Consider the following 24,989-nt stretch of genomic DNA (forward strand, 5'->3'; position numbering starts at 1 on the left):
ACAGTACTACACCACTTTAGGCTTCTCCAGTGGCTCTGCAGTAGAGAATCTGCCTATACTTCACAAGGCATTGCAAGAGACCAGGAGACATGAGTTCCATCCCTGCGTTGGGAAGATCACTAGGAGAAGGAAATGGCAACCCACTTCAGTATTCTTGCCTGGGAAATCCCATGGACAGAGGCAGGGTACAGTCCATGGGGTTACCAAAGTGTCCAACATGACTTAGCATGTAAACAACACCACCACTTTAATTACTCTAGCTTTGTAATATGTTTTGAAATCAGGAAGCATGAGCCTTCCAACATTGTTCTTCTTTGTCAAAATGTTTTGGCTATTTGGAGTCCTTTCAGATTCCATGTGAATTTTAGGAGGATTTTTTTTTTTCCTGCAAGAAATTCCATTATGATTTTGATAGAGATTACATTAAATATGCAAATCTCTGAGAATTATATTGACATCTTAACAATATTGTCTTCTAATTCATGAACATGATATTTCTTTCCATCTATTTGTGATCTCTTTCATTTATTTAAGCAATGTTTTGCAGTTTTCAGTGCACAGGCCTTTTACCTCCTTGGTTAAGTTTATTTCTAAGTATTTTATTCCTTTTTATACTGTCATAAATAGACTCACTTTTTAAATTTCCTTTCCTGATTGTTTTTAGTGTATAGAAATGCAACTGATCTTTGTGTGTTGATTTTGTATTCTGCAACTTTGCTGAATGTATTAGTTCCAGATTTTTTTTATTTTCCTTTATATATGGAATTGTTAGTATTTTCTACATATAAGATAATTTCCCCTGCAAAGAGATAGTTTTACCTCTTCCTTTTTAGCTTTTTTATTTATTTTTCTTTTTCTTCTATTTCTTTTTGTTTTGCTTTTTCTTGACCAATTACCCTAGCTAGAATTTCCAACACTGGGCAAAGTGAAGCAATGAGAGTGAGCATCCTGTTCTTGATACTGATGTTAGAGAGCAAGCTTTCAGTCTTTTATAAAGTATGATGTTAAGCTCTCAAGTATGAAGTAAGTCTTTCATACATGACCTTTATTATGTTGAGGTGGTTCCCTTCTGTTTCTAGTTGGTTGACTGTTATTATCTGAAGGAGTATTGATCCTTGCTTCAAATGTTTCTTTGGCATCAACTAAAATGATCACGTGGCTTTTGGTCATTCATCTGTTAATGTAGTGTATCTGGACTATTGCTTTTTATGTGTTACTTAAATTTTCTACAGCATCACTAAAAGTGAATTGTATTTTATTTCTATGAAGTGTCATAGGTTTTCAAGATATACAATAATATCATATCATCTACAAATAAAGATATTTTCAACTCCTTCTTTCTAATTTTTGTGATTCTTATTTTTTACTTATCATAATTTGTTACCTAAAAGCTCCAGTTCTGTGGTAATTGATACTGAAGCTGGCCATTTTTGCCTGGTGCCAGACTTTAGAGAGATGATTTTATTGTTTTCCATTATAAATGCCATTTTTTGGCTGGAGTATATATCTTTTATTATGCTAAGAAAATAGTCATTGATTATTTTTTTATGTTTTTAGTGGGAAGGTGAGTTAAATTTTACAAATGCTTTTCAAGCATTTTTTAATATGAGCATATGACTTTTCTCTGTAAAGATAAAAATAAGGTGAAATATATTAGTGGACTTCCTAATACTAACATTTCTGATATAAACTGTATTTTTCCCTGATGTATTATCTTCTTAGTACTGTTGCTCCCTGAGTTAATGTTTACTTTGGGCTATTGAATCAATATTTATAAGTGAAATTTGTCTATAGACTTGAGAAGAGTAATTTGTTAAATCAAGTTTTATTAATGTTACATTCTTTTTATCAGAAGGATTTGGATGATTTCCTTCTCTTTTCATGCTTTTGTAAAATAGTACCTGGACCTTAAAATTTCTGTAGAATTCCTCTGTAAAATCATCTTGACCAGATGTTTTATGAGATATGGGGAGTGGAAAGTAGCTGTTAGGTATTCTCCATTTTTTCTATTTAAAAAAATGGTATTCTATTGTATTTTTTTATTGGAGTCAGTTTCATCAAAGTATGTTTTCTAGAGAATTGTCTACTTTTCCATTACTTAAATCTACTGTTTTAATGGTTATTTTCCTTTGTCACTTTTTATCTTGTGTATTTACGGGTTTTTTTCCCCCAACCTCATCCCATAAGCAAGCTTTCTGCTTATTTAGATTAGCAAGTGATAATTTATTTCTTTGTTTTTTTGGTAAACAAATATTGGCTTAGTAATATGGCTAATTTTTCTTTTCTATTTCATTAATTTTTTGCTTTTGTTCTTATTTCCTCTCTTTTGTTATCTTTATTAGCTGAATTATTCAAATTATTCAAATAATCAAATCTGGCAATTAGATTTTCATTGTTCATTTTTATTGACATATATATATATGTATAAGACTATAAAATTTCTTCTGCTCACTTTAATTGTATAGATTAAAGATACACAAATTCTGATACACAATGTTTTAAATCATTATTTTTTGTAATGTCTGGGCATATGACAAATCTTAGATTTGTATTTTCTCATCTAAATTGAGCTTTTAGCAAAGTAAGAAGAGTGGTCTTATTATTACTACTTTGTGTAATGTATTGAATTTTTTGTAACTCAATATGTGGAGAATTGGTGGATTTTCATAAGTATTCAATATGCATTAGGGAGCAAGATTTGTTCTCTATCATCAGCGTACAAACAGGAACACTTTATTTATTGTGTTGCTTGTGTTCTCTGTATCCGTACTTATTTCTATTCCTTTTACCTTTTTCAGTCTGAGCATGATGTGCCAAAATCTCCTGGTGTTTGTTTGCTTCTGTATCCTTGCATTTCCTGAGGTTTCTGCTTTAGGAAGGTGGCTGATATGCAGAAAGTTTCCAACTTATCTTTTCTGTGAACTGTGGCCTTTGCCTCTAAAAAGTTTTCTTCTTGTCTTATTTGTTTTTCCTGAGTTCTACCTTACCAGATACACAATCACAATCCTGCTTTCTTTTTCCTTGCTTTTACCTTTGTTCAATTCTTTGTTTTTCAGCTTTCTCCATTGTCTTGTTAAGTTTTATCTTATGTATACTGCAAACAGTTGGTTTTGCTTTGTGAGCCAAGTTTAAAATGTTTTAATACCTGAGTTAAATGCATTTACATTTGCTGATTATAACATATTTCATTTCATCTTTATCAATGATTTTATTGTGCTCTTCATATAGTTTCACTATAAAGTGACTTTCAACTGTCATTTTATAAAAAAAAAAAAAATCTCTTTTTTCTCTTTCCGTTTTTACATTGTGTTTGATGTTTCTTTTGTTATTCAGGAAGGCTTGTAACATGCCCACATTGTTACCTCATACTAATGTCCAGAGTCTCACCTTTCCTTAGTTTTGACTACTCTGCTTGTCAGCTTTAATGATATTCTCTGAACCCAGTCTGCCTCATTCTCCTTTCTGCTCTGCTTTCCCCAGTTATTGTCTCAATTAGTTGTAAATTAAAGTTTGCAAAGTTCTTTATTTTTATGTTATATTGCTTGCAAGATATGGGTGATTTTATTTTCACCCCTTGTTCAGATGTATCTTTGTTTGTTTTTCAAGGCTGTGTGGAGAGATTCTAATTTAGGCTGCTGCCATTATCCTATGGACCTAGGAGCTTCTCATAGATTTTTATGAGAATTAAATGAGTTAATCTATGTGAAAGTAAAGATAGCTGATTACCCTTTGGTGCAAAGACTTTAGTAATTTGTTGTGGGTTTTTTTGCTTTTAAAGATAACACTTTTTTTTTTTTTTTTCTAACTACTGTCTATTAACCCTTTTATGGGAAGTATTTTTGCCACCTTCCACTTCCTAACATGCTTTCTGTTTTGCCATATAGATATTTTCTGATTTGCTAGGTAGAAAGGTACAGGAGGTTGAGAGCAGGATGACATCTCAGTGGGCTTCCCTGGAGATAGTAAGCAGAAATGAACAAGCCGGAAGAGAAAGCACCAAACAGGAGTATAAATTGATAAAAAAGAAAATAGAGAGGAAATAATTTTTCAGTTCTCTTGCATTCTACTTTGACTTGCTCCAGGCGATAAACAAGGCTGAATAGCAGGCTGGTTTTCAATGCACCAACTAGCCTAGATTCAAATAAGAACACTAGAAATTCTTTTGAGCAACAGCTATATTTAGTTAACTTATTCTTTCAAGAAGGCATTGCACTTGAACTCTAAGGAATAACAATACATTATATATATATATATAGTCAGTGACCTCCCTGAAGGTTTAAAACATATGACAAAATAGGCAAGAGTTGAACATTATGTTCACAACAACTCAAGAATTTTGAATCTTTATTATCTGCCTTTTAAACAGAAGAAATAATCAAGATTCAAATTCAGAGAGATTGAGTGAATGTTAGAAAGCCATATAATTAAAAAAGAGCAGAGCAGTGATTTGAATCAAATGTTTCTCTGCTCCAATATAATATAATTTAAGAAGATAAAGAAGGGCAAGATGAGTGGCAGTAACAGACATATTTTAAATGCTTAGAGGACAAGAAAGTTATTTGTGGTTGGAATGGTCTGAGAAGATGTTTCAGAAAATGTTGGGTTTGTAGATTCGCTCCCCTCCAGCGCCTGGCAGCATTTGTGTTCCTAATTCCTGTGTATCCCACTTGTACTTAGCCTCTCTTTTGCTCTGTGACTCTACCAAGAATGGGTCTTCCATTTTACAAAAAAAGAAAAAAGAAACAAACACTTTTTTGCACAGAGACCTTCAGGCAGGAGCCTCTTTTAAATTAGAGATGGTAATTAATATCATCACTGGGTCCTGAGAGGGGAGCTTGATTGAGACTGCAGGAGCAGACAGTGACAAGCTACAGATTGCCTGTTATCTGATCAGGAGGGCTGGTGTTTGAGTTCACTTGGAGGAATAAAGACAGTCTATGATCTGATCCTTTGATCCAGATAAACACCAGCAGGGTGTGAAGTGGTCTTGGAATGACCTAAGGCTGAGTCTGTTATGAGAATGGGGGGGTTATAAATATCAGAACAGCAGGAGATAGAAGTGATTCTAATGAAATTAGATGAGACTACTGACAGGGTCCCATACGGTCCCATCACTTCATGGTAAATAGATGGGGAAACAATGGAAACAATGACAGACTTTAATTTCTTGGGTTCCAAAATCACTGCAGATGGTGACTGCAGCCAGACAAACCCAGACAGCATATTAAAAAGCAGAGACATTGCTTTGCCAGCAAAGGTCTGTATAGTCAAAGCTATGGTTTTTCCAGTAGTCACGTATGGATGTGAGTTGGACCATAAAGAAGACGGAGTGCTGAAGAATTGATGCTTTTGAACTGTGGTGTTGGAGAAAACCTTGAGAGTCCCTTGGACTGCACGGAGATCCAACCAGTCCATCCTAAAGAAAATCAGTACTGAATATTCATTGGAAGGACTGATGCTGAAGCTGAAACTCCAATATTTTGGCCAACTGATGCAAAGAACTGACTCATTAAAAAAGACTCTGATGCTGGGAAAGACTGAAGGCAGGAGGAGGAGGTGATGACAGAGAATGACATGGTTGGATAGCATCACTGACGCAATGGACATGGGCTTGAACAAGCTCCAGGAGATGGTGAAGAACAGGGAAGCCTGACATGCTGCAGTCCATGGGGTCGCAAAGAGTCAGACATGTTTGAGCAACTAACAACAATAACATTGATGGGAACCTGGCTCTCTGGAAGTGTTTCTTCAACTCCCTGGAGGTGGCATTCCTGTTAAAAGTATTTAAAATGGAGAATAAGAGAAGAGAACTACGGAATAACAAAGTAAAGTTGGTGAGCCCAAAGTTCAAGTAATCTCCATTTCTGTATCCAGGTATATGGCAATATCCTAGGATATTAAGACAGAAAGACCTCAAAGAAAAATGGCTCCATTATTTCCATTTTATAGATGAAGAAACAGTGTTCTCACTGTTCAACCCCTGCCCGACTCTCCTAAAACAAAATTAGAACACTTGGCCCAGGGACAGAACTGAAATCTTATTCTAAAGCTATGAAAGGCTTCTTTTCACAAAAAGGGCAGCTTTTTGTGGAAAACTCTAAAGTGGAAGGTAGGTGATGCAGAGTATCAGAAATAGCCATATTTGAATCTTACCTTCATTATCTATTTGGAACTGTGTGGTTATGGGAAAAATCACTTATCTATCTCGAGCCTCAGTTTCTTTATCCTTAAAGTCTAGATAATAATCCATAGCTTGTAGAAAAAGCTAAGCAGATGGAGTGATTTCCTCTACATGAAGAAGGCACAGGAAAAAAAAAAAAAAAAGCAATTTTAAACTGTTTATGAAGGACGGTTGAGCCATGGGAAAGGGGGTAATGGAGAATGGATGGTTCAGGCAGAGGAAACTTAGAGGAAAAAAATAAAACAAATTTTACACTTATTCGCACATTTAATTCTACAGTAACACTGTCAGGTAAGGTACTCTCGTCTTCATTGTAGAGATGAGAAAACTAAAGCAGAAAGATTAGGTTATTTGCTCAAAGTCACGTACAGAGCAAAGTCAAAGTCTGATCTGCACAAAGGAAGGAGAAGCAAACAAGATATTCTTAAATGTGGTAGAAGAGCCAGCTCTGTGCATGCATACATTATCAGTTCAGTTCAGATACTCAGTTGTGTCTGACTTTTGTGACCCCATGGACTGCAGCATGCTAGGCTTCTCTGTCCTTCACCATCTCCTGGAGCTGGCTCAAACTCATGTTATCAAGTTGGTGATGCCTTTCAACCATCTCATCCACTGTCATCCCTTCTCCTAATCTCTTCTCAATCTTTCCCACCATCAGGGTCTTTTCCAATGAGTCAGTGCTTCGCATCAGGTGGCCAAAGTATTGGAGCTTCAGCTTCAGCATCAGTCCTTCCAATGAATATTCAGGACTGATTTCCTTTAGGATGGACTGGTTTGATCTTCTTGCAGTCCAAGGGACTGTCAAGAGTCTTCTCCAACACCACAGTTAAAAAGCATCAAGTCTTCAGCATGCAGCTTTTTTTATGGCCCAACTCTCACATCTATACATGACTACTGGAAAAACCATGACTTTGACTAGACAGACCTTTGTTAGTAAAAAGGGATGTCTCTGCTTTTTATTTTATTTATTTATTTTTTTGCTGATCTGGACTTTATTAAGATGAAATCACCAATAATTACACAGAAATTACTTGCCTACGCTAAAATCCTTGAGATTCACATGAACTTAGTTACACAAATAAATGGCATGTTCAAAACCAGGAGGAAATATCCCAATGCTCAGGTGATGAAGGCTGAGGTGAACAAATCTGCACACCTATTTCAAGCTCTTAAACAGTTTGTGGGCCTCACAGTGGTCCCTTGCATGCAAGAAGTCAAAAAGCTCCTCTGTGCAGTCCTCCTCTGTCTGTGACCTGGAGGATACATGCTCATCGGAGAGCTCTAGCTGCTCCCGAGCCTTCACACATTTCTCCAGCTGCTAGCATTGCTCTTTCTCTGTCGTCAGAGGATCCACTAATTCCTCCTCCTCTTCTTCCTCCTCCTTGGGATCTCCGGACCTGGTCAGCATCCTTTGCCCATCCTCTAAGCCCATGCTCGGCTGCGGCTCTGGTCTGCTTTTTAATATACTATGTAGGTTTGTCATAGCTTTTCTTCCAAGGAACAAGCATCTTTTAATTTCATGGTTGCAGTCACCATCTGCAGTGATTTTGGAGTCCCCCAAAATAAAGTCTGTCATGTTTCCATTGTTTCCCCATCTATTTGCCATGGAGTGATGCGACCAGATGCCATTATTTTTTTTCTTTCTTCTTTTTTTTTTTTTTTGCATGTTGAATTTTAAGCCAGCTTTTTCACTCTCCTCTTTCACTTTCATCAAGAGGTTCTTTAGTTCCTCTTCACTTTCTGCCATAAGGGTGGTGTCATCTGCATAGCTGAGGTTATTGATATTTCTCCCAACAGTCTTGATTCTAGCTTGTGCTTCATCCAAGCCAGCATTTTGCATGATGTACTCCACATGTAAGTTAAATATTCAGGGTGACAATGCACAGCCTTGATGTACTCCTTTCCCAATCTGGAACCAGTCTGTTGTTCCATGTCTGGTCCTAACTGTTGCTTCTTGACCTGCTTATAGATTTCTTAGGAGCAGGTAAGGTGGTCTGGTACTCCCATCGCTTTAAGAATTTTCCACAGTTTGTTTTGATCCACACAAAGGCTTTAGCATAGTCAACAAAGCAGAAGTAGATGCTTTTCTGGAATTCTCATGTTTTTACTGATGATCCAACGGATGTTGGTAATTTGATCTCTGGTTCTTCTGTCTTTTCTAAATTCACTTGAATGTCTGGAAGTTCTCAGTTCATGTACTGTTGAAGCCTAGCTTAGAGAATTTTAAGCATTAGTTTGCTAGCCTGTGAGATGAGTGCCATTGTGTGGTAGTTGGAACATTCTTTGGCATTGCCTTTCTTTGGGATTGGAATGAAAACTGACCTTTTCCAGTCCTGTGGCCACTGCTGAGTTTTCCAAATTTGCTGGCATATTGAGTGCAACACTTTCACAGCATTGTCTTTTAGGATTCAAAATAGCTCAGCTGGAATTCCATCCCCTCCACTTGTTTTGTTCATTGTGATGCTTCCTAAGGCCCACTTGACTTCACAGTCCAGGATGTCTGACTTTGGTTATCTGGGTCCTTAAAATATTTTTCATAGTTTTTCTGTGTATTCTTGCCACCTCTTCTTAATATCTTTAGCTTCGGTTAGGTCCATACCATTTCTGTCCTTAATTGTGGCCATTTTTGCGTGATATGTCCCCTTGGTATCTCTAATTTTCTTGAAGAGATCTCTAGTCATTCCCATTCTATTGTTTCCCTGTATTTCTTTGCATTGATCAAGTAAGAAGGGTTTCTAATCTATCCTTGCTATTCTTTTGAACTCGATATACAGATGGATATATCTTTCCTTTTCTCATTTGGCTTTTACTTCTGTTTTCTCAGCTGTTTGTAAGGCCTCCTCAGACTACCACTTTGCCTTGTTATATTTCTTTTTCTTGGGGATGGTTTTAATCAGTGCCTCCTGTACAATGTTATGAATGTCTGGCCATAGTTCTTCAGGGAGTCTGCCTATCAGATCTAATCCCTTGAATCTATTTGTCATCTCCATTGTGTAATCGTAAGGGATTTGATTTAGGTCAAACCTGAATATTCTAATGGTTTTCCCTACTGCCTTCAATTTAAGTCTGAATTTGGCAATAAGGAGTTCATGGTCTGAGCCACAGTTGGCTCCTGGTCTTGTTTTTGCTGATGGTATAGAGCTTCTGCATCTTTGGCTGCAAAGAATATAATCAATCTGATCTCAGTATTGACCATCTAGTGATATTCATGTATAGAGTTGTCTCTTATATTGTTGGAAGAGGGTGTTTGCTATGACCAGTGCATTCTCTTGGCAAAACTCTGTTAGCCTTTGTCCTGCTTCATTTTGAACTCCAAGGCCAAACTTGCCTGTTACTCCAGATATCTCTTCTTGACTTCCTACTTTTCAATTCCAGTCCCCTATGCTGAAAAAGATGTCTTTATTTTTTATTTATTTATTTTTTTTTGGTGTTAGCTCTAGAAGATGTTGTAGTTCTTCATAGAACTGTTCAACTTCAGCTTTTTCAGCATTAGTGGTTGGGGCATAGACTTGGGTAACTGTGGTATTGAGTGGTTTGTCCCGAAGATGAGCAGGGATCATTCTGTTGTTTTTGAGACTGCACCCAAGTACTGCATTTTGTACTCTTTGGTTGACTATGAGGGCTACTCCATTTCTTCTAAGGGATTCTTGCCCACAGTAGGATATATAATGGTGATCTGAATTAAATTCGCCCATTCCAGTCCATTTTAGTTCACTGATTCCTAAAATGTCGATGTTCACTCTTGCCATCTCCTGTTTGACCACATCCAATTTGCCTTGATTCATGGACCTAATATTCCAGCTTCCTATGCAATATTGTTTTTTACAGCATCGGACTTTGCTTCCATTTCCAGTCACATCCACAACTGGGTATTGTTTTCACTTTGGCTCTGTATCTTTATTCTTTCTGAAACTATGTTTCCACTCTTCTCCAGTGGTTTATTGGGCACCTACTAACCTGGGGAGTTCTTCTTTCAGTTTCCTATCTTTTTGCCTTTTCATACTGTTCATGGGATTCTCAAGGCAAGAATATTGTAGTGGCTTGCCATTCCTTTCTCCAGTCAATACGTTTTGTCAGAACTCTCTACCATGACCCGTCCATCTTTAGTGGCCCTACACAGCATGGCTCACAGTTCCTTTGAGTTAGACAAGGCTGTGATCCATGTGATCAGGTTGTTAGTTTTCTGTAATTGTGGTTTTCCTTCTATATTTACATTATATTTATATAATGTGTGTATATACAGATACATAGTATGTAAATATATACATTATATGTTAGATACACACACACACACATATATATATAATATATATATATACAGTATATAGTATATATATATATCTACTGGCATGTACTTGAGTAAAGAAAGTTTGGACCTAGGGAGAGAAGGAGAAACCAGTTAGAAATATAATATAACAGTCCAGGTAACAGATGATGGCAATTAGAACAAATGCAGCAGAGGTAAAAATGATGAGTGACAAAAGATATACTTAGGAGATAACTTGATATTGCAAAGTGAGAAAGTATGAACCATCAAGGATTACTGTGAGATGAGGAAAGATATGAACCATCAAGGATTACTTTGAGATGAGGAAAGATGGTGATGATAATATAGTTTAAAATGATATATAGTTTATATGATATATAGTTTAGAATAGTTGTTTGCAAGCCTTTAATATGAAAGTGAACAAGTGACTCTACAACTGGGACATATTATCTTTAATCCAGACCCTAAATATCTGCCCATCACCACTTCACTCATTCCTTAATCTCAAGATAATAGAGTTCCAGAGTTGCAAAGATAGATTATTAGATATTTAGAGTCTGGATTCAAGATAATATGCCACACAACTGTGTTATTTTGTGTATATTTGTGTGCCCACACTTATACAGTAACCTGGAACAGAAGTCAAAACAGGCATGTCAAAATGTTCACCATCAGATTATGTTGGTTGAGTATATACTTTTCCCCATTGAATGCTATCATTTCCATGTTAACCTCCAGCACTTCTAAAGAAGAGAAGCCATTTTATTTTCTTTAGAAAAAATACCTGTGTCATAGTCATCAGTGAATTATTTTGAAGTGACTAAAAATGTTGCTTCTGGGGGAAAAAAAATGCTATTGACCTAAAGGAATATTTCTTACACTAAATAAAGTATATACACAAAATGGTATGCAGAGTCTACAAAACAAGTGACCAATACTTCTCAAACTGTCAAAGTCATCAAAAATAAGAAAAGTCTGAGAAAACTGTCATAATCAAGAGGAGACTAAATGTAATGTAGTATCCCAGATGGAATACTCAAACAGAAAAAGCAGTAAGTGAAAGAGCAGAGGGTTCTTCAGCAGTAAAGCATCTGCCTGCAATGCAGGAGACACAAGTTCAATCGCTGGGTCAGGAAGATCCCCTGGAGAAGGAAATGGTAACCCACTCTAGTATTCTTGCCTGGGAAATCACATGGACAGAGGAGCCTGGTGGGCTACAACCCATGGAGTCTCAAAAACTCAGACAGGAGTTAGTGACTAAACAATAGCAATAACAAAGAGCAGACAGAAATTTTTTCTATGTAAATTCCCAGGCATCTGAATGCTTAGGAGTCCTGAAGTTTCATACATGTATCCTTAAAATCACTTATTTTTTGAAATCTTTCAGAAAAAAAGACTTACCTGAAGATCTGTTTTAAAATGTGCTAAGTGGCTTCTATTTTCTGTTTTATTTTAATGCATAAGTTGACCCCTCAGTGTTGAGTAGCTCCATAGGGAGATAAAGCAAGTGCTCAAGATGCTAGCAAAGCAGGGATGCTAACAAAACAGAACCTTTTTATTTTTTTAAGATGATGATATCTGATATTTATCAACCTTATTGTGGTAAGGTGTTACTTAGATTTTTTAATTAACTTGAGCTCTACAGAATTGCCAGTTTTCAACCTGGAAAAGAAAAAGGTAACTTCATATGGTTCAATCTAGTGCCTTATGGAATATGCAGCCTTATCTTTCTGTTGTTGGAGGCATCTAAGGACTCCATCCAACTCTGCTGCCAACACAAGTTCTTAATAAGCAGCTCTTACTTTGAGTGGTCAACATTGTAAAATATCTGCAAAGTGTCTATTTCCACCCAATCTGACCTCCTACTTTCAAATTAAGTGAACTAACTCTGGCAGTACCCCAAGACCAGAGCAAACTCGGTGATGCTTTTAACTCAAGAACCCAGACAAAGGCCTGGCAGATTTTGTGGAAAGGTTTTTGAAAGTTAGGAAAATTTCCACCCTCATTTAACCCTCTAGGACTTAGATTTTTCGGGGGGACCAGGTCCCATGACTTGGTGTGACATTTCCTGAGTTGAGGGAGCTGAGCATCTCAGTAGCGAGAGAATGAGGAAACATTGGAAGAGAGGGTCTGGAAAAAGTATTTGGTTTGTTAAAAAGGCTCCCGCGCCCCTCCGTTGACCTGCATTGCAGAGTCCTTAGTAATAAGGCAGTATTTTATCCTAGCTTCCTCCCTCTCCCCTTCCCCCTCCTTCCAACTCCTGATTTTTTTTTTTTTTTTTTTCCCCTGGAGCAGCAGCCGCAGAGCATGGGGTGAAAAGTCGCTGGAAGGACAAGTTGACAGATAGCATTTGGGTTACCGGGTCACTGAAAGGCGTCGTGATCTGGGCTCAGACGGAGCGATTTCCTCGCTGATTTTAATCTTTCGTCTGTTCACACGTCATGCCACCTGGACATAATGCAGAGAAATCTGGAGGTTTAACAAACCCTTCCGCTTGCCCCCAAAGCTCCCTTGGAACAGAGAGAGAGAGTTAACTCTCTCCCTGCCTTTTCCATCAACAGTAGAAAACCTATGAGTGGGACAGACCTCTCCAGCAATTAATAAGCTCAAGGCTTTGTCTGAGCAAGGAGGGCTTCCTCTTTATGAAGACTGTAAATAATATAACAAGCTGTCCCTTTTACAGCCTTAGACACACATAAGTAGCAGCTTTATCCTTTTTCGTTGACCCTCTGTCCAGGTTTTGATTTACTTTCAAATCTCTTGTCTCGTATTCTTGGGAAATATTTATTTTGGGGCTGAGGGGTGGGATGCAGTCAGTGGGAGAAAGGATGGAAAGAGAGATACCCGAGAAGAGGAATATTAATAACTTTCTTGTGACTGTGGCCAGACAGTCTGCTTTTCTTATTTCCCCATAAGGTTCGGAGCTATTTCTGACCAAGGGTGTTAAAGCTGAGAATTAATGGATTTCAGCAAAGTAGATGCTGTCATTCCAGAGAAATGTTTCTGCTTAACTTGTTAGAGATGTGTCTCAGGTCGTGCTTTATAGAGCTGGGGAGTAGGGAGGGTAGAAGGAGCCAAGGTCCTGGCTGGAAGCTGCCCCTCCAGGTTTCTTCCCTCTGGACAAACAGTGGCTGCAGAGAGAAAGACTCTAGCTCTCTGTTTTCTCACGGAATGTGCTTCATACTTCTACGAAAGCACTCATCAGATCTGATCACACTTATCTGTTCAAATGTCAGCACCAGATTAGAAGCTCCACCGGGTCAGTGACTGTATTCTTCACATCTAAGTGCCTGAAATATATAGATGTGCTTTAAATGTTTGGCTGTTTATCAAACATGGTCTGAGCACTTACTATTGCTGGGTACAGAGCTAGCCAATGTGGATATAATGAGGAATAAGCTAGAGTCCCTTTTCTCAAGTTGCTCATAATCTGGTGGGGGAAACAGATATATAATGGTAACATTTGCACATGTTGTCCTGGTTGTATAGGATTTGACTGGGGGAAATAGTTAAGGAGGATTCCATTCTATGGGGAAGGGAAAATGAAGAAAAACTGCAAGTGAAATGATGGTAGGAGTACAAACCAGGAGCCACACAGGCCAGTTAAGACACTATCTCAACAGCCTTTCGGAGAAATACCAGGGTATAAGGACATTATCAGTGTGGCAGAGAGGAGGTAGCATTAAAAGATAAGAAGGTAATGATTCCAGAAACTCAGTGAACACTAAGATGAAATGGCCGGAAGAAAAGGAGAAGATGACCCTTAGGCTTCTGGCACTAGCTATTGGGTCATTAATTGCATGGTTTATCAATACAGGGCAAAGAAAATAATGAAGAACATGACACCCTTCACCTAAGGGGTCATAATACTGTGGCATTGTTTACTAATGCCAATAATCAATTTCACTGCATTTGTTTCCTCGGATTATCCCAGTTTCCTTGACTTCCAGTAGACACAGCTTGCTTTACCGCCATGAAACCTGGAACAACACCATTTACTTGTGCCAAAGTAAGTGGAACATCATAGGCAGGGAATTTGGAAACCTGGATTGAATTTTGGCTCTGAAACTCTCTGAGTCCCTGCTTATACTGGAGAAAAAAAGCTACTCCCCTGCCTGCTTTAGTAGTTAGTTGTGATGGTTGAATGAGATTTTGCATCTAAAAGCTACACACACATAAGAAGCAAGATAGGACAGACCCACAAACCTTTCTAACCCAAGAATTTGAAGGAGTTCTTGGTTTGATCCCTGGGTCAGGAAGATCCCCTGGAAGAAGGCATGGCAACCCACTCCAGTATTCTTACCTGGAGAATCCCATGGACAGAGGAGCCTGGAGGGCTACAGTCCATAAGGTCATAAAGAGTCAGACATGACTGAAGTGACTTAGCACACACACACATGCACACACTTTCACTTTTTTAACCAGACTTGCAGTCATTCACTCAGAGAGAGCTAATGAAAATGAAAACTACACACTGCCTTGAAGTCAGCAAGCCTCACTCATGAGGATTAAACTTCTCTGAAGAGGATATTTGCCAAGGGAGGATATAGCTCAAGGATATAGCTCAAGGGAGAATACTTTGTCAAATCTGCCCAGCATGGGCTCCAGGCTGCTGAGCTTTCAGGAGGTCCATTTATCAGGAAAAAAAAAAAAAAAAAACTTCAATCAGTTCCTCAGTCTAGTGACCCCAACTTGTGCAGGTGGTAGTTCTAAATCTTGGCAAAATTCCAGTCTGGATAATTCCATTAAGTTTCTCATCATTCTAGCTTCAACTTTATCAGGAATACTCTCCTTCCTGTCTTGGAAATTGCCACTGGCAGGAGAGTATGTGAGAAAGAGGAGAGTGAAAAAGTTGGCTTAAAACTTAACATTCAGAAAACTAAGATTATGTCATCTGGTCCCATCACTTCATGGCAAATAGAGGGGGAAACAACGGAAACAGTGACAGACTTTATTTTGGGAGGCTCCAAAATCATGGCAGATGGTGACTGCAGCCATGAAATTAAAAGACCTTTGCTCCTCAGAAGAAAAGCTACAACCAACCTAGACAGCATATGATAAAGCAGAGACATTACTGTGCTGACAAAGGTCTGTCTGGTCAAAGCTATGATTTTTCCAGTGGTCATGTATGGATGTGAGAGTTGGACTATAAAGAAAGCTTCATGATGAAGAATTGATGCTTTTGAACTGTGGTGTTGGAGAAGACTCTTGAGAGTCCCTTGGACTGCAAGGAGATCCAACCAGTCCATCCTAAAGGAGATCAGTCCTGAACATTCATTGGAAGGACTGATCCTGAAGCTGAAATTCCAGTACTTTGGCCACCTGATGAGAAGAACTGACTCATTGGAAAAGACCCTGATGCTGGGAAAGAGTGAAGGCAGGAGGAGAAGGGGATGACAGAGGAGGAGATGGTTGGATGGCATCACCGACTCGATGGACATGAGTTTTGAGCAAGCTCCGGGAGCTGGTGATGGACAGGGACGCCTGCTGTGCTGCAGTCTCTGGGGTCTCAAAGAGTCAGATGCGACTGAGCGACTGACCTGAACTGAAGAGAGTATGTCTATATTTTGCGTGTTCAGAGTAGATTTTCTCTGCTCTATAATGAGGACATTATTCTTGTGAGAGCAACTTCCAGGTAGTGTATTCTTAGAATCTAGCCCTGAAAGCTTTTCTCACCAGCCAGGTAAATTAGAGGATAGACTACAATAGCAATTTGGAAAACCTTGGACCCTGATTGATAGTAGCTAGGTAGATAACAGATATTTGAAGTGGTCACTGGGGACTAAAATAAGTGAGAGTGATGAGGACTGGATAGTATATTCCACATTTAAGCTCATCCACATTTTAAAATATTTTTGTTTATGTTTTTTGGCCATGTGTGCAGCTTGTGAGAATCAGTTGCCCAACCAGAGACTGAACCCATGTCACAGCAGTGAAAGAACTCAGTCCTAACCACTGAACAATCAGGAAATTCCCTAAATTCATCCACATTTTAAGAAGTGAAACATTGTGTGCAAGGGTTCCCCTTTCTCCACATCCTTGTGATGGCTTTCTTTTTGATGTAGCCATTCTACCAAGTGTCAAATGATATCAAGTTTCGATTTGCCTGGAGAATCCCATGGCGTCATCATTTCCCTGATGATTAGTGATGTTTATTCCTTTTTCATGTACCTGTTAGCCATTTATATGTCTCTTTTGGAAAAATATCTATTCAAGTCTTTTTAAATCAGATTTTGTTATTGCTTTTGAGTTGTATGAGTTCCTTATATATTTTGGATATTAATCTAGAATAGTTAGATAATTAGCTAGAATCTTATCATATAGATGTCTTGCAAATATATTTTTTTTCCCATTACTTATTGCCTTTTAACTTTGTTGATTTTTTCTTTTGCTGTGCTGGAGGTTCCTCAAAAATTCAGAAATAAAACTACCATGAGATCCAGCAATCCTAAAAAAAAAAGAAAAGGAAAAAAGATCTAGCAATCCACACACACGCCGAAAAATGAAATCAGGATCTGAAAGAGATCACTGAACTCTCATGTTCATTGCAGCATTACTTAAAATAGCCAAGATATGGAAACAACTAAAAGTCTGGCTATGAATGAATGGATAAAGAAAATGTGGTGTATATATACACACACATATATACATACATGCATACACACAATAAAATATTATTCAGTCATGAGAAGGAAACCCTGCTCTTTGTAACAACATGGATGGACCTTAAGGGCATTATGCTAAGTGAAATAAGTCAGATAAAGATAAATTCTGTATTATCTCACTTATACATGGAATCTAAGTAAACTGAATTTACAGAAACAACGAGTAGAATGGTGGCTACCAGAGCTGGAATGGATGATCAAAAGAGGGAAATATTGGTTAAAGGGTACAAATTTCCAGATATAAGCTAAATAAATTTTGTTAATACATTGTAAGGCGTGATGACTTTAGTAAAAATACTGGTTAGAAGTTACTAAGAAAGTAATTCTTAAATGTTCTTAAACCCTCAAAAAATAATTCTGTGAGGTGACAGAGTTGTTAACTAACCCTATTGTGGTAATCATCTTACTATATATACATTTATGGAATCATTACTTTATATAACTTAAATATACAAAATGTATACATATTAATTACAGCTCAAATAAAGCTGGAAAAAATTAAACATTTTTAAAAATTGTTTAACATTTTTTAACAATTAACATTTAACATTTTAACAATTAACATTGTTTAACAATTTTAAAAATTGTTTAACAATTAAACATTGTTTAAAAAATTAAACATTGTGTAGCCTAAAAAAAATCATTTGTGAGCATAATTTGCTTTGTAGGTCACCAGTTTGCAATCCCTAATCTAGCTCTTAAAACTCACTAAAGTAAAAGTCACTCAGTCGTGTCCAACTCATTGCGACCTAGAATACTGGAATTCTCCAGGCCAGAATACTGCAGTAGGTAGTCTTTCCATTCTCCAGGAGATCTTCCCAACACAGGGATCCAACCCAGGTCTCCTGCATTGCAGGCAGATTCTTTACCAGCTGAGGCACAAAGGAAGCCCAAGAATACTGGAGTGAGTAGCCTATCCCTTCTCCAGTGGATCTTCCCAACACAGGAATTGAACCGGGGTATCCTGCGTTGCAGGTGGATTCTTTACCAACTGAGCTATCAGGGAAGCCCTAAATTTACTAATGATTTAACTAAACCAGAAGTAACTAAATAACCAATGCAAAGGTAGCTATAATTCATAAAGCCGGTTGAACATGAATCTGAATTATTGCCTGGTCTTCTATCTCTCAGTCCAAGGCTTTTCTTCCAGGCCAGGTGGCTTTCTCTTCCAACCTTTAGAAATTTGAAATACTCTGTCAATATTTATTTGCCTTCCTAACTTGCTCTCCTATCCTGTTTGTAAAAGATATGTAATTATGTTTCAGTGGAGAGAACATTGGAATTTTGAATCAAAAGCTGTGGGTCCAGTACTGGTTCTACCCCACAGTAGCAGATCAATCTGGACCAACTTCCTAATTTGTGAGTTGATACACTAGTAAATCCTGGAGACTGCTCATTTAACTCATTCAGTTGAAAATGTTAATGGTATTCAAATTTTTTGAGTTACTATCCAAATACTTGTGCTGTGGGCCCATTCTAGGATACTGTTCATTTGAAGATATGAATCACTATCTTCATTTATTAAATAATGACATTTTCAACTATTGAGAGCCTTCCCACAAAAATTCGTTCATTGCACAGTAGGTATCCGCTGGAAAAAATTGGATTGATATACATTTAATTAACCCCCATTAGAATCATTTTTGAAAAACTAACAGCACAAATAATTGTTTCAGGGGCATTGGGTTTATACAGATGTGGGATTAAAAACTTGCTCTATCATTTAAAAATCTTTGAGACTTTGGATAATCACTAAGGTTTAGTTTCCCAACCTTTAAAATGGAAGAATATTAACTACTCCATCAGCATAAGATTCAGTTCAGTTCAGTTCAGTCGATCAGTCATGTCTGACTCTTTGCAACCCCATGGACTGCAGGACGCCAGGCTTCCTGGTCCATCACCAACTCCCAGAGCTTGCTCAAACCCATGTCCATTGAATTGGTGATGCCATTCAATTATCTCATCCTCTGTCATCCCCTTCTCCTCCTGCCTTCAATCTTTCCCAGAATCAGGGTTTTTTCCAATGAGTCAGTTCTTCACATCAGTTGGCCAAAGTATTAGAGCTTCAGCTTCAGCATCAGTCCTTCCGTTAAAGATTCAGGACTGATTTCTTTTAGGATTGACTGGTTTGATCTCCTTGCAGTCCAAGGGACTCTCAAGAGTCTTCTACAACACCACAGCTCAAAGCATCAATTTCTCAGCGTTCAGCTTTCTTTACAGTCCAACTCTCACATCCACACATGACTACTGGAAAAACCATAGCTTTGACCAGACAGACCTTTGTTGGCAAAGTAATGTCTCTGTTTTTTAATATGCTGTCTAGGGTTTCTTCCAAGGAGCAAGCATCATAGCTTTTCTTCCAAGGAGCAAGCATCTTTTAATTTCATGACTGCAGTCACCATCTGCAGTGATCTTGTAGCACACGAAAATAAAGTCTGTCACTGTTTCCATTGTTTCCCCATCTATTTGCCATGAAGTGATGAGACCGGATGCCATGATTTTTGTTTTTTGAATGTTGAGTTTTAAGCCAGATTTTTCACTCTCCTTTTTCACCTTTATCAAGAAGCTCTTTAGTTCCTCTTTGCTTTCTGCCACAAGGGCCATGCCATCTGCATATCTGAGGTTATTGATATTTATCTTGGCAATCTTGATTCCAGCTTGTGCTTCATCCAGTCTGGCATTTTGCATGATGTACTCTGCATATAAGTTAAATAAACAAGGTGACAATATATAGCCTTGATGTACTCCTTTTCCAATTTGGAAACAGTCTGTTGTTCCATGTCCAGTTCTGACCATTACTTCTTGACATGCATACAGATTAAATGAGGGTAAATTCCATGCATCTGGCAGGTAGGAAATGTGAAAGCAATAGCAATTTATATTATATATTCAAGTATCTCCGTAACAGTTTTCCTTCCCTCCCTGTCAAAGTTTTATGACCAAAATTCAGGTTACTCTAGAGGTTCTAACATTTTTGTTTGTAGAAAGATTTCATGAACATTTTTTCCTTGCTGAAAGAGTCAGGACAACTGAAAAGCATGACATAATTTGAATGGAAGTAGCACTTAGCTGCTTAACATGGGTCTGACTGTAATAAATACATTTCCTCAAAGTTTCCCAGTAGGATTGTTCCCCAGGTGGTCCCTTAACTAAAACAACATACTAGAGAAGAATAAAGAATGTATAGTATTTAGAAAATCATGTGCTTTTGATTTCCAAAGATATTTACATTCCAAATGAATGATAGGTGAGAAAAGCTCCTGCCATATTCTCCTACCTTCTCCACAAAGGGAAAGTTTTGAGTGACAGTTGTGTTCTCATAATCTAACATTTAGAGAAGTCTCCAAAGGATTTCTTCTTTGAGCATGTGGAGACTTGGTTCAAGTTGATGAGTTTGATTAGAGAATGTTGGGACTTGGCCAAGTGATGGTGTGTGGGTTGGGATAGGATCACGTAAGGAAAGCGTATTGGGTAGAAAAAGGGTACAGAGGCTTTTCTTGTATTATCCCTTTGCCCCATCCCTGAAACCTTCTAAAACTCTTCATCTTATGATGGAGGTAGCATGTTTGGACTCTTAAAACTTTTGGCACACTCATCTGGGGACCAAGTCCCCTGTGTCTTTTAATTTCAAAGGAAGCTTCCTGATCAAGATTTGCTGTCTGGTTGGTGTTTGAATCAAAATGAGAAATATCAGTTCTAATGCTGCTAATAGGACTAATAGCATATCATATCTTCAACTCCTGATGGATGAGTCCTTGGATGAAGGATCAAATAACTTCATAACCTGAACTCTTTTTAGTTCAACTCCTATGTTTGACAAAGAAAGGAAGGTCCAGAGAAATTGAATCAATTAACTAAAGTAAGAGCTTTGAGCTCTTACTTTATGAGCGGCTATGGCTCATAGACCAAATCTTCCCTGCCACCCCTTTCATAAATGTGGTGCTATTGGAAAACAGCCATACTCATTCACTTAAATATTGTCCATGGCTGTAAAGAATCCGCCTGCAAGGTGGGAGACCTGGGTTCAGTCCCTGAGTTGGGAAGATTCTCTGGAGAAGGGAAAGGCTACCCACTCCAGTATTCTGGCCTGGAGAATTCCATAGACTCTATAGTCCATGGGTTCACAAAGATTTGGACATGACTGAGCAACTTTCACTTTCACTTCATGGCTGTTTTTATCCTACAGTAGCGAAGTGAAACAGTGATGACAAGACTGTATGGTTCTCAAAACCTAATATATTTACTATTTACTGTTTGGTCCTTTGTGGGAAAAAGTTCACTGATCCCCTGAACCAAAATCACACAATCCATTGGATGCAAAGCCTGAATTAGAATTAAGGTCTTCTGAATCTTGATCCAGTGGCCTATCTTTTACATCATACCAGAAGAGAAAATGAAAAACACAATGCTTATAGAAACTTAGACCCCTCCAAATAAAAGGAACGATGGAATCTGAGATTTTTTTTTTTTTTTTTTGCTGCCATAATCAATATCAGGAGATACTTCTCAATCTACTAACCCTAAGCTGGACTTCAACTAAGACCAAAATTGGAGCTGAATTTTGTTAGTTCAAGGAGTCCTCCATGGTGTTGGGTATCCCCTTATTCCAGATACCTATCAATCTGCTCATCAAATAGGTACAAGTCTTCTTTCTATGCCTTAAATATATATATATATATATATATGTTTAAGGATCATTCAGCATCTTAATAAGAATTTCACCAAGTTTAAGCAACAAGGGTATTTAAAGAACAAATCACACCCAAGAAACTTCATAGCCTTTTACAAAGTAGTTTCAAATTAGCAGATGAAAGGAAGGCAAGGGATCTTATATCTCTGCCTTTTAGTAAAACACATGTGACAGGATCTCTCACAAAATATTAGTGGCAAAGTCATTTTATGTCAGCCTTTGCCAGTTCAAATGGGCTTGAATGGTTCCATGTAAACTGGAGAAAGAATGGTGATAAGTGTCAGTGCAAAGAGTTTGTGCATGGATGTAGCATCTCTGAGATTATTAAGTAATATCATAATTGACCTTGAATAAGGCACAATAAGATCATGATCAAATAATATGTGTGCAGTGCTCACATATTAAAGAAATCCCAAGGAAGTTGAGGCAAATAAGAAAATGGAGTTAAATAAAAGTAGATACATCCATGGAAATAAGTAAGTCAAAGAATTAGCTCTTCCAAATTTCAGAGACCTAGAAATAACTGAACACCGACAATATTGTATTAGAAGTTAGAGTTGTTACTACTGAATATTAGAAATTGGGTGTGGCTCATATCCCAGTTGCAAAGCTGAAGAATTGTAAGCAGCATGACAGACTGGTGGTTAAGCAATAAAAGAGACTCACTGGTTCATTTATTCATGTATTCACTCATCCATTCCAAAACTATTTACTCAGTGCCTGCCATGTGCTTGCCACAGTTTTAAATACTGACATTTCAGCAGCACACAGGGCAGGCACAGGGCTTGCCCTCACGTATTTTCCCTCTCTCTCTCTGCCTCTTTCTCCCATGTAGCTACTTTATCAGAATATGGTAAGTAACGAGAAGTAACTTGAAAAAGAATGATGGAAGAGTAAGGGATGAAGTATACTATTTTAGATAGGAATATAAGAAGAAAAGCCCTCCATGAGGTGTCTTGACTAATGGAAGGATGTTCCAGGCATAAGAAAGTATGAAGGTCCCAAAGTGAGAGCACACTTGACCTTTGGGGAACAGAAAGAAGTAGGGAGAACAAAAGGAAAAGTCCTGGGAACTGAGATGAGACAGGTCGGTGTTGTAGGATACTGTCATGTAGATTTTGGTAAGAATCTGCATCTTATTTTTATTGAGGTGAAGAGACATTTTAAGATCAGAACTAACACCTTAAAAAGAACAGTCTGATTGCATTACAAGAATGAACTACAAAGGGGCCAGGTAGAAGGAAGACCAGTTAAGAGGTTTCTGCAGTATCTTAAGTGAGAGGTGACAGTTGCTTGGACTTGGGTGAATGCAAGCTGTGGAAGTGATAAAAAAAAAATGGTCACTTTGTGCATGGGTATATTCTGAAGGTAGATTCCAGTAGGATTTATCACTCATTTGGATGTGGGAAATAAGAAAATAAAAGAAATCACAAATGCTTCCAAGCATTTTTGCCTGAGCATCTAGATAAGTCAAATAGCAGTTTTATTCAAATGGGAAAAGCAGGGGAAAGGGATATTCAAGGTAGAAAACAACAGTTAGGCCTCTATCAATCTAATAAGTTATAGGAGTGTAACTTATTCTCCTTCACCACCACAGGAGATTACAAAAGCTCTCAGAGTCTTCTCACCCTAAGAATTCAAACCTCATATATTACTTCTCCCCATGTTTTTCTTGAGTTTCCTACAAGTGACATTGGCTGTATACTGCAGGATTTGATCTCTCCCCCAATGCCAGTCCCAAAGCCAAAGCAAAAACAACACCCAGTTGTGGACATGACTGGTGATAGAAGCAAGGTCTGATGCTGTAAAGAGCAGTGTTGCATAGGAACCTGGAATGTTAGGTCCAAGAATAAAGGCAAACTGGAAGTGGTCAAACAGGAGATGGAAAGAGTGAATGTTGACATTCAAGGAATCAGCAAACTAAGATGGATTGGAATGACTGAATTTAACTCAGATGGCCATTATATCTACTACTGTGGGCAGGAATCCCTTAGAAGAAATGGAGTAGCCATCATAGTCAACAGAAGAGTCCAAAATGCAGTACTTAGATGCAATCTCAAAAACGACAGAATGATCTCTGCTTGTTTCCAAGGCAAATCATTCAATATCACAGTATCCAAGTCTATGCCCTGACCAGTAATGCTAAAGAAGCTGAAGTTGAACGATTCTATGAAGACCTACAAGACCTTATAGAACTAACACCCAAAAAAGATGTCCTTTTGATTATAGAGGACTGGAATGCAAGTAGGAAGTCAAGAAACACCTGAAGTAACAGGCAAATTTGGCCTTGGATTACAGAATGAAGCAGGGCAAAGGCCAATAGAGTTTTGCCAAGAGAACGCACTGGTCATTGCAAACACCCTTTTCCAACAACACAAGAGAGGACTCTACATATGGATATCTCCAGATGGTCAACATCAAAATCAGATTGATTGCATTCTTTGCAGCCAGGGATGGAGAAACTTTATACAGTCAGCAAAAACAAGACTGGGAGCTGACTGTGGCTCAGATCATGAAATCCTTATTGCCAAATTCAGGCTGAAATTGAAGAAAGTGGGGAAAATGAATAGACCATTCAGGTATGACCTAAATCAAATCGCTTATGATTATACAGTGGAAGTGAGAAATAGATTTAAGGGACTAGATCCGATAGAGTGCCTGATGAACTATGGACAGAGGTTTGTGACATTGTACAGGAGTCAGGGATCAAGACAATTCCTAAGAAAAAGAAATGGAAAAAAGCAAAATGGCTGTCTGAGGAGGCCTTACAAACAGCTATGAAAAGAAGAGAAGTGAAAAGCAAAGGAGAAAAGGAAAGATATACCCATTTGAATGCAGAGTTCCAAAGAATAGCAAGGAGAAATAAGAAAGACTTCCTCAGTGATCAGTGCAAAGAAATAGAGGAAAATAATAGAATGGGAAAGACTAGAGATCTCTTTAGGAAAATTAGAGATACAAATGGAACATTTCATGCAAAAATGGGCTCAATAAAGGAAAGAAATGGTAGGGACCTAACAGAAGCAGAAGATATTAAGAAGAGGTGGCAAGAATACACAGAAGAACTGGACAAAACAGATCTTCACAACCCAGATAATCACAATGGTATGATCACTCATCTAGAGCCAGATATCCTGGAATGTGAAGTCAAATGGGCCTTAGAAAGAATCACTATGAACAAAGTTAGTG

The 24,989-nt window shown here is 37.9% G+C and overlaps 1 pseudogene; it reads right to left on the reverse strand.

The window, feature by feature from the left end:
• Positions 1-7,337: 7,337 nt before the first annotated feature.
• On the reverse strand, positions 7,338-7,613 carry LOC122426869 (annotated as a pseudogene).
• Positions 7,614-24,989: the final 17,376 nt, after the last annotated feature.

This window comes from Cervus canadensis, chromosome 2 (assembly GCF_019320065.1).
Source record: "Cervus canadensis isolate Bull #8, Minnesota chromosome 2, ASM1932006v1, whole genome shotgun sequence".
Classification (NCBI taxonomy): Eukaryota; Metazoa; Chordata; class Mammalia; order Artiodactyla; family Cervidae; genus Cervus; species Cervus canadensis.